We start from the raw sequence: 10,974 nt of genomic DNA on the forward strand, positions 1-10,974 counted from the left end.
AATTCGTCCGGTCTCAGGTGCAAGGGGAACCTTGTCTAACTGGACCACCTTATTCTCTTCCACAAACACGAAGCTTTTATGCCTGGAAGAGTCATGTGGTCAGAGAGAGGAAGGTCAGTAGTTGAGCTTTTCCCAAGGCAGCTTGACCCTCTGGCTCCTCCACCAAATTCTGCTCCCACCAAACTATTTCTTATTTCCCCCAGAATCCAGATCACAACTGCTCTTTTGGGCTCCCTCCTCCTTCTGCATTTCAAATACTCCATTCTGTTTTCTTTTCTATGGGCAATGATTCCAAACAAGTTTGCACACGCATCTGGTTCCTTCTCCCTCTGCTCTTTCTGCACTTGTTCCTTCCCCATCTTTTCTCTTCAGGCTCCTGACCTAATCAGTTTCCTGTTCTCTTTCTAGGAGGCTCCTCTGAAACTCATGCGTGTCTAATGCATCGCTTGACTTCCTCTGGCCCTTCTTATAAATGCTTTTCCTTGAACTTGGACTATCCCGAACTTGGACCGTGTTGCTGCCAGGCAGATTGGGTTCCAGGACTTGTCTTTCCTCAGGGAATGTGTGTGTCTTGCCACTGGCCGCCTGACCCGGCCAACAGAGACCTTCGTCCTTTCCCCTGGGACCCCAGGAGAGTGACTCTCAGCCCAGTTTCTCCTCCATGATCTCTTACTGCTCGTTCCCCATATTGGTGGTTGGGTGATCTCTCTATATTCCTGTAGACTGTCCTTCCCTACCCCACACTGTACCTGTCCTGTAGTGGGCACCTGGGACAAAAGCAACATAATTATCTTTTGTTCTCTACCAAGTTAATTTGCACTATTTTGCTGTCTCCATTGGATTGAGCAACAGGAACTTCCCGGAATGGTAAAGGTTGCCACAAAAAGCTGCTCTCATTATAAAATGTGAGGGAAAGGTTCTCTTTTCTCCATCCCCATCTGCAACCATGCGGAGCCGATTCCCCAGTCAGGAACAGAGCTGCGCAATCTATTAGCAGGTGCTGGGACCATGCGCACTGTCCAGGGCCTCAGGAGTCTCTCTGTTAGCTGTTCTTCCTGAGATGACCCCACTCCTTCCCATGGGCGTGTGGGTTGAGTCTACGTAACTTCGGCCTTTCTGCAAGTGACTTTTTGAAATTCGTCCTTAGGGAAAAAACCAACATACTCCCTTGCATGTCACGGGTGCCTGCGTACCTATGGAGTAAAAGGAAGAGAGTTGGGGGTGCCTGGAGGAGCTTGCTAGCCACTGATGCAAGCAAAGAGGAGATCCGAACCTGCACTTTTGGCTTTTTATTTCCATTCTGCTACCCAAGCCAGCAGAATTGGGCCGTCCTCGGTGCTGAGGTCCCGGGGTCACCAAGGTAGAAAGGGGAGCGCAGATTAAGCTGTTTTACAGAACCAGCAGCTTCGTGGACCTCACGCACAGCAGCAGCATGGGAATGGGCAATATAACATCCCAGCTTTACCTCCGCTAAGCGATGCTCAGGGTCACACTGATGGCGTATGTGGGCTTCCCTCCACAATGCCTCACCTCTCACCGTCACCGCGCTCCCTGCTCATCAGACACCCAAGCACCTAGACACTGCCCTAGGTGCTGGGGACATGAATGAACGAGACAGACAGTACACAAAGAAACCAGTGGGGAAGTTCAAGTAAAAGAAGGAAGCAAAAAGGGAAATCTGGAGAGAGACTAGCATGGGGCTTTTTTGAGAGAGAGGCCTGGGCTAAGCAGGGATGTTTGAACCAATGCAAGGAGCCAGCCATGTGAAGAGCGTCGCAGGTAGAGGGGACGATGAGCACCAGGGCCCTGCAGTGGGAACAGACTTGCTGCATCGGAGGAACAGAAAGGAGGCCAGTGTGGCTGAGTGTAGGAGATAGGTCAGGCCGCTCAGCCATGGTGAGAGGACACAGGAGTGAGTTGGAGAGTGCTGTCATCTGGAGCTGTCTGACCTCAGAGGAGGGCTGTCTTCCCGTTGATCTTCTCTCTCTCTCCTGCTCTTTGGTGTGTCTCAATAAGCTCCCGGGCCAGGCACAATCTGACAGCCCCCTTCTGGTTCAGAGCCCTCCTGCCATCCGGACAACAGACCACTGTCCTCTTTAGCATCCAGCAATAAGTGACCAGGAAAAGGTCAGATAGGGGGACACTAAACACAGAGTCCCTGGGAAACATTTTAAGAGGATGGAGAACAGAAGTGTCCAGCCACACACACACAGTGGTACGCACCACCAGAGGAAGTGAAGAAATGGGGCAGAGACCCATCCAGGGAGCAGGGTTCAAGGTCCTCACTGCTCTCACTTGCCCTTGAGCTAGACCCCTGTGTAGCCCAGCCCACTGTGGGTCAGCTGTCCCCCTTGAAACCACACCACGTAAGATGAGAAACCTGCCCTATTAGGAAATTAAGGTTTTCTAGCCACCTCCCCTCTGCCAGCTACTGCCTCTGCAGACCCTGGCTTCCCACATCTCAGGGGTGGGACCCAGGTGACACAGACTTAGCCACCGCATCCTTCCAGTTGCTCAAACCAAAACCCCAAGACAGATCCTTGACTCTTCTCTTCCTCTGACACTTATTCCATTGCCACGTGTCTTCCGCTCTATTTTCAAAATATATCCCCGACCACCGCTTCTCACCACATCCACTGCTGCCACCCTGGTTCACGCTGTCCTCCCCATCGCTCGCTCGCCTGTTCCTGAGCAATCTCCTGTCTGGCCTCCCAGCTTCCCTTGTCGCCCGCTTCAATCTTTCCTCCACACAGCGGCCAGAATGGTCCTTTTAAAACCGAAGTAGGTCACATTCCTCCTCTACTCAAAACCCCATGGTCTTCCCATCCCTTTTCAATGTCACAGTCCTTCCAGTGGTCTATAAGCTCTACTGTGTTGGCTTCCTGTCCCTGTCACTCTCTGAGCTCATCCTCTGCTCCTGTCTCTCCCATTGTTACTTGGGACACTCTGGGGGGAGGGGGTGCAATTTGATGATATTTTTAAAAACTAAAAATCCTACACCACCTGGTCCAGTGAACTGATGTTAATGAGTTTATTATGTGGATATACTTTCCCAGATCCACGAAGAAGTATATTCCTCACAGTGTTGTTTTTTTTTTGAAAGTAAAACTGACAAAACTTTTTTTTTTGGTTTGTTTCTTTTTTTAATTTATTTTTTATTGGTGTTCAATTTGCCAACGTATAGAATAACACCCAGAGCTCATCCCATCAAGTGCCCCCTTCAGTGCCCCTCACCCAGTCTCACAGTGTTTTTTGTTTGTTTGTTCTGTAATAATAAAAGACCGGGAACAACCTATGTCCATCAGTAAAATTGTGGTTAAATAAGAACTAGGGGCCATCCAGTCAGTAGAAATAGTATATATCTGTTACAGATGATGAGGCAATTCTACAGAGGCCAGTACAGATCAAACACTGAGATGTATCGTCAAAAGAAAAAAAAAGTACATTACAAGAATAATGAGTTGTACGAAAGGGGAATGAATGCACACCCACACGTTCGCTCAGTGAGGATTTCCTGGGCAGGCCCCATGTTATAGGACTTGGAGATGCTAGACGATCGGCAAACAGGTCTTGTCTCGGGGAGCCGACGTTCTGCTAGTGCAAGACAGAGAGCAGATTGATCATAACGTCAAGCCAGGCACTAGGCTGGGGTTCAGAAGGAAGACAGACTGGAAAAGCAGAGCAGGGCAGGGAGCGAGAGCAGCCTGCAAAGGCCTCTCAGAGGAGGTGACGTTTGAGTGGAGACTGTAGGAAAGAAGAGAATGAGGTGTGAGACTGGCGTGGTGTTCCAAGCCAGCAAGCCCTGAGGTGACCCAGTGTGTCGGAGGAGGTCGGGGAGGCCAGGGTGGCAGCCAGGACACTGTGAGGGTGGAGTCCTGATAATGAAGTCAGGTGGTCAGCTGGAGGCCCCAGACCACGTGGGGCCTTGTGGTCATGGGCAGGATGTGGAGTGACATCTGGAGTATGGTGGGCAAAGGCGTGATGTGATCTCTCCCACATTTTCAAAGGATCCTTCGGGATGCTGAGTGATGAGTGGATGGGGGATGGGACACCCATGAGACTGGTAGCAGGGGTTTGTCTCTGGGAGGGAGACTTTTCTCCATCTGTCCTTCTGTGCTGTTAAAAAAAAAAAAAACTTTTTCTGAGCCTGTGAAATCTTTTTTTAAAAAAAATATTTCAATTTAGTTTGCCAACATATTGTATAACACCCAGTGAGCGTGTGTAATCTTACTCAAAAAGCCATTTAAAAGCAAGAAAAACCCAGGCACAGAGGAGGGCACATGTTGAGGTGAGCACTCGGTGTACACTACATGTCGGCAAATTGAATTTAAATAAAATACTAAAAAATAAAAAATAAATAAAAGCAAGAAAAACATTCACAGGTAATATTGATTGAGCATTTGTCACGAGCGGTGCTGTGCGCCACCTGAACAGCCGTGCTTAAGCAGGAGTGGCCCTGAAAGTGACAGCCCAGCCCACCCCACCCCACTCCGCCACAGCCTTCTCTTCTGTGGGGCCTCCCCATCTGGGGGAGCGGATAGGACCAAAGTAGACATCAAAGAGAAAAAGGACAGAGCTACGGGCCTCACAGCCGTTAGATCCCTGGGCCACGTCTCCACCCACGTGTGGCAATTATCCAGCTTCCGAGTTTTTGCCAGTCGAGTGGGTATCAAGCGGTGTCTCTCTGCGGTCCGGATGCAGTCCCGTTTTACTGATCGCTAATGGGTTTCGCATCTCAACAGAACGCAGCCCCCGTGGCCCATAATCACTGTGCTGGACAGTGTCTCAGTGATGGCTCTTAAGTGCAGCACCAGAGGCCCAGTCTGCTAATTTAGGGATTATACCGTAACATGTTGGGTAGCTCAGAGATTCCCCAGGAAGGCTGGGGAACCAGGCTTGGAGGAGAAGGGAAGCTGGGCAGCCAGGACCACATTCAAAGTCATGCCGCTGAGCCAGTCCAGTGAGGGTGCGGGGGCCCCCACCTCCCCCAGCCCCCACACACTGAACTCTGGGCCCTAGAGCCACGTTCTGTTTGTCATGACTGCTGCTACCACCAGAAGTAAGTCCCTTCTTTGCGCCACTTGAAGCCTCAGATGCTGAACTTGGACAGGCAAGCCTGACTGGCTAAACATAGGAGGGAAGCTCGGAGAACAAGGTCCAGCGTTCTCAGCTTCTCTGGTGGGAGCCGGGTTCTGCTTCCCACTAAGATTAAAGATGCATCTGTAGGCAGTTCCCTAAGCACAGGAAGGGGTTCAGATGCTAGGAGACTGAAGGGTGTCCAGTATTCTTAGGACAGGACCCTTCAACATCAGGACAGCCCAGACCACTTCCATTTTTTGAGGTTCCCAGGATACAGGGGGGAAAAAAAAGGATGACATGCCCAAGAGGGATCGTAATGGTAGAGCAGCATCTTAACATGAAATTAAAAATGTCATTGTACTGTTCACAAAATAGCATTCGGATTTTATTTGTTTGCCTTTTTGGCAGAACTCATTAAAGTGTAGAACCAGAAATGAGCCGTGGGTCTTAAAAATTAGATCCTATCAAGCTATCTGTGTGACCATATGTTTTAAACTCATCTGGGAATCATGTCCTAAGAGTAAATGTGAGGCCCGGGCCAGATGCCCTGCAGGCGGGCCCTGAGGTGAGCCTGGTGTAAGCAGATGGTCCGGGGCTGCCTTGCTCAGAGTCAGGATCCGCCCTTGGGCAGCAGTCCCTCCCTGCACAGAAAAAAATCTGCTGCTCATACAAGAGCCAGGAACTGCCCTAGACGTTGTGCCGAGGCCAAATGCCAGGGAGGGAAATTACTACACCCCGAGGCCACCTGAAATGGGATGTAACCTTGTCACAGAATGAGCAGGATTTGGCAGATACAAGTAAACCCCATATCTTCCCCTGCAACCCTTTTCCTGTGGTAGCAGGACTCCTTGAGGTCCGTGGCTTCTTTGGGTGTTCTTAGATAATGAAAGTCCAGTCGGTGTCCTCATCACATAGCTCCAGCCCAGTGTAATATCAAAATTCCCAATTCTGTTCCGAGGAGCACTTCTCCCTCCCAGCCCTGCAATGCCTCGGACTCGCAGCCTGCAGAGGAGGAGCACATGGCACCGTGTGATTTCTCTTTCTCCCCACCTTGTCTCCTGTGCTCTCCCGCTCACTAGCTACAGCTTTCGGCCCTGCCCTGTGGGCAGAGAGGATGCATGTCTCGCCCCATGCCCTGGGGTTTGATGCCCTCTGGGCGGGACACATCTAGTGCTGACTCGTTTTCCCAAGGGGCCCTGTTGCAGGTTCTTGGTCCTCCCCAGCTGGAACCTTTGGATGTGGAGCACCACCTCTGCTCGGTTGCTCAGTCCAGTCTCTGTCCCTGGGCCTCCTTTCTGTGGGATGGCGCTGCTCCTCCAGGCTAACTCTTGGGAAGGGGGGCATCATTCATGAAATGACTCTAGGCTGGGTTGTCAGCAGGGGGCCCCCCTTTGGTCCAAGTGGGCCCATGGATCTGAATACCATTGTTGGTGGGACAGCAGCTCACCCCCAGTGTGGCTGTCTATACTATTTTGATTTCTCCCAGCAAGCATTTGGCACCAACCCCTGTGCCCTCTAAACTTTAGGGACGTGTCAAGCCCTGCCGGTGGCGGTCTGCAAGTCCCTGTATCATACACTATCTGGGAGCAGGAAGCACTGCATTTTCTTCCCACTGGGGTCACCATGCTCTAGAAGTGTCTCCTCTTCCACTTCCCAACTCCTTCTATTAGGCCTAGAGGTGAGTCTTGAACCAATGCCAATCAAATCCGTTTTTAAAGTCTGTGTGGATGGTTTAACACCTCCCATGAGGTCAGGATGTGGTGGCACTTGGTACCTGTTGATCTTTTTTCCAAGTTACCATTTTAATTTTTATTTTATTATTTTATTTTATTTGAGCACAGTTGACACACAATGTTACATGAGTTTCTGATGTGCGACATAGTGATTCCGCACGGCTATATATTGTGCTCCATTCACTACCAGCCTACTGCTTGTCCTGAGCCCGTGCATCAGTACATCACTGTTATGATATCATTGACTATATTCCTTGTGCTGTGCTTTTTATCCTCCTGACTTATTATTCACTCCGACTGGAAGCCTTACCTCTCGGCTCCCCTTCACCTATTTTGCCCATCCCCCTATCCCTAAGTTGCCAGTTCCTCTCTCTAGCTGTTGTGAGAGGAGGCTTTTCCCAAAAGGGTATGACACTGTTTGTATCTCAAAGGCTATTGCCATGTATTCCAAGAGCTCACGGGAGCCCTCTAATTTGGGGAAAACCCCATGCCTGCTTTTGGGGGTGTCCAGAGATCAGTCCGGGGAGAGACAGAGCAATCCAATTGCTTCTTGAACTCACAGCTGTTGATTCCATGTGACAGGCTCACCAGAAACTACTCAGACAGGGCTCTCTGTGGAATGATTATCCTGGTGGTGACCCTTTGGGGTATGTTGTCTACACCTTAATGTGGGAGAAGTGGTAGTGTCCAAGGGCATGTGCTGACCCTACAAAGGGAGTAGGTTGTGAGACTCCCACATGTGTCTCCGGGGTCATTTCTTGATGGCCTGTCCTGCCCACATCTCTGCCATTCTCCAGGACAGCACACTCAGTTTTCTTAGTATCAGAGAAATTAAAGTCAAAATAGTACTGAGGGGATGTCTAATTTTATGTATCAGCTTGGCTGGGCCACAGTGCCCAGATATTTGATCAACTATTATTCCAGATGTTTCTGTGAGGATGTTTTTGGATGAGATTTACATTTAATTTGGTCAACTTTGAGTAAAGCAGAATTCTCTCCATAATATGAGCACATCTCATCCAATCAGTTGGAAGACCTGAATCAAAAGCTGACCTTTCCTGAGCCAGCGGGAATTCTCCAGCAGGCTGCCTTCAGATTTCACTCACAACATTGACCCTTCCTCATCTCCCAGCCAGACTGCCTTTGGACTTGAACTACAACCCTTTGGACCTGAGTCTTCAGCCCACCAGCCTTCATCAGATTTGGGGCCCATAAACCACCACAGTCACATGAGCGAAGTTCTTAAACAAATCTCTCTTTACATTGGTTCTTTGTCTGGAGGACTCTAATACACTGAGTTACAAAATTCTAAATGTCAACTTAAAAGGTGGTGCCGGGTAGCTTGGTTAAGCATCTAACTCTGGATCTCAGCTCAGGCCTTGATCTTGGGGTCATGAATTTGTCCCTTACATTGGGCTCCACACTGGGCATGGAGCCTATTTAAAAAAAAAATAAGTATCAACCTAAAAAAATTAAAATATGATATTTCCCCTTGCTGGCAGGGTTATGGAGTCTCCTACAGACAGGAGACAAAGAGTTGATTCAGCTGGAGAAGGTAATTTGTCAATATTTATTTAAAAAAATCAAATGGCAAAAACAAACAACAACAGCAACAACAAAAACAAAGACATTGCCAGAAAAGAAAACTGAAGGGCAGTATCATTCATAAACATATTGGGTGGGGGGTTGGGGTGACTGGGTGATGGGCAATGAGGGGGGCACTTGGAGGGATGAGCACTGGTTGTTATGCTATATGTTGGCAAATTGAACTCCCAATAAAAAATTTTTTTAAAATTAAAAAAATTAAAAATCAAATGGACCTACCAGGTAATACAGAAGTACACCTTTTAGGAAACGTAGACACACTAGCATTTATGGAAAAGGGTGTTGATTGTAGCATTACTTAAAATAGTGGAAAATCAGACATACTTTTATTATTCATTCATTTATTTATCAAATACCAAATGCCTACTCTGTGCTAGGACTGTGTTAAGCGCCTGGATAGACAGTGAGCATGAAATAGACACAGTGACTTGTGGCCAAGGGCTTAGGGAGAAATCACATGTTAAGCGAATGATCAGACAAATAAATAAACCAAACTGTCTTAGCACAGTGTGAGATAATGTCAAGGTGGGGGAGGGTTACTTGAGATTAGGTGATCAGGGAAGACCTCTCTAAAGAGTGACATTGGTGAGAAAACCTGAAAGGAGAGGCCGGTCAGCCAGGTCAAGCATGGAAGAAGCTGTGTGCAGAAATTGAGAGCTTGGCCTGCTTGAGGCCAGGCCAGCATAGCGCTACTCGCTTCGATGGGATGGCCTCCCCAGGAGCTTAGAAACTCTCGAGAGGTGGGACCAGATGGCACAGGGCCTGGGAGGCCAGGAAGAGGGGATAGGAATGGATAATGGACAATGACATAATCTAATTAATGTTCCTTAATGGTCCCCAGCCGTGGTGTGGACTAATGGGGTTAAAGACAAGAAGAAAAACCAGGTTAGAAGCTTTTGTAGTCCAGGTGACAGATAATGGTTGCCTTGTATTGGAGAGAAGCAGATTCATGCAAGACACATTTTGGAGATAGAAGTAGTAGGACTTCAGGTGCCTGGTGGCTCAGTCAGTTGGGCATCTGCCTTTGGCTCAGGTCACGATCCCAGGATCCTGGGATCAAGTCCCACATTGGGCTCCTTGCTCAGCTGGGAATCTGCTTCTCCCTCTTCCTCTGCCTGCTGCTCCCTCTGCTTGTGCTCTCTTTCTGTCAAATAAATAAAGTCTTTAAAAAAAAAAAAAGAAAAAGAAGCAGTAGGACTTGGTGATAAGTTCCCTGTGGGCAGTAAAGGAGTAGGCATCAAGAATGGCTGCCTGAGCCCCTGTGGCACAGCGGTTTAGCGCCGCCTGCAGCCCGGGGTGTGATCCTGGGGACCCGGGATCGAGTCCCACGTCGGGCTCCCTGAATGGAGCCTGCTTCTCCCTCTGCCTGTGTCTCTGCCTCTCTATAAATAAATAAATAAATAAATAAATAAATAAATAAATAAATATAAATAAATAAATAAATCTTTAAAAAAGAAAAAAAGAATGGCTGCCTGACCACCAGACACCTGTCCGAATGGCCCAAATAGAAACACCACACTGCCATGTGCTGCAAGATTATGGATCAACTGAACCTCTTGTATTGCTGGAAGGACTGCAGAATGGTACAACCGCCAACACACAGGCTGAAGGTATCCTTAAAAGTTGAATATACAGTTACAAATGGCTCAGCCATCCGTCTCCCGGGTATTTGACCTAGAGAATTGAAAACTTGAGTCCACACAAACACCTGCCACATGAATGTTTTGCGCAGCTCTATCCATAACTGCCCTAACCTGAAAGCACCCAGATGGCGGCCAGTGGGTGTGTGGATGGGCCCATTGTTGTACAGCCAGATAATGAGCAAACCACTCAGCACCAGAAACAAATCATGATGCCCACAGTAACTGGGATGAATTTCAAAGACACTCTGCCCAGTGAGAGAAGCCAGTGTCAAAAGGTTAGAGATGGTATGATTCCATTTAGGTGGCACTTTTGAAAAGATAAGATTGTGATAGATCTGTGGTTGTCCAGTGGTTAGGAGCCAGGGGAGGATGTGACTATAACTAACTGTTCTTTATCTTGATTGCAGTTGTGGTTACAGGAATCCATGAGTGTTAAAATTCACAGAACTGTACAGTCCTCCCTGAAAAAGTTCCTTTTTATTGTATGATCATTTTAAGCATAAAAAAGAATTTAATTGGGGCATCTGGGTGTCTCAACGGTTAAGCATCTGCCTTCGGCTGAGGGGTGATCCCGGGGTCTTGGGATCGAGTCCCACATCGGGCTCCCTGCAGGGAACCTGCTTCTCCTTCTGCATATGTGTCTGCCTCTCTCTGTGTCTCTCACAAATAAATAAAATCTTTAAAAAAATTAAACCTTTGATTTAAAAGGGGGGAGGATTCCTGGGTTTGTGGCACGGGCAGATAGTTAGATGGTCTTGCTGCTGCTCCCTGGCGTGGCCGAGGCTCGGAAGGGGGGCTGCTCCCAGGGAGTGAATGAAGAGCTTGGTTGGGACGTATGACGTTGAGATGTTCACAGTTGAGTACACAAGAGTCTGAGGCTGGATATGGGAATCTGGAACCATCAATGACTAAAG

This window comes from Nyctereutes procyonoides, unplaced genomic scaffold, assembly GCF_905146905.1.
Source record: "Nyctereutes procyonoides isolate TBG_1078 unplaced genomic scaffold, NYPRO_anot_genome, whole genome shotgun sequence".
Taxonomy (NCBI): Eukaryota; Metazoa; Chordata; class Mammalia; order Carnivora; family Canidae; genus Nyctereutes; species Nyctereutes procyonoides.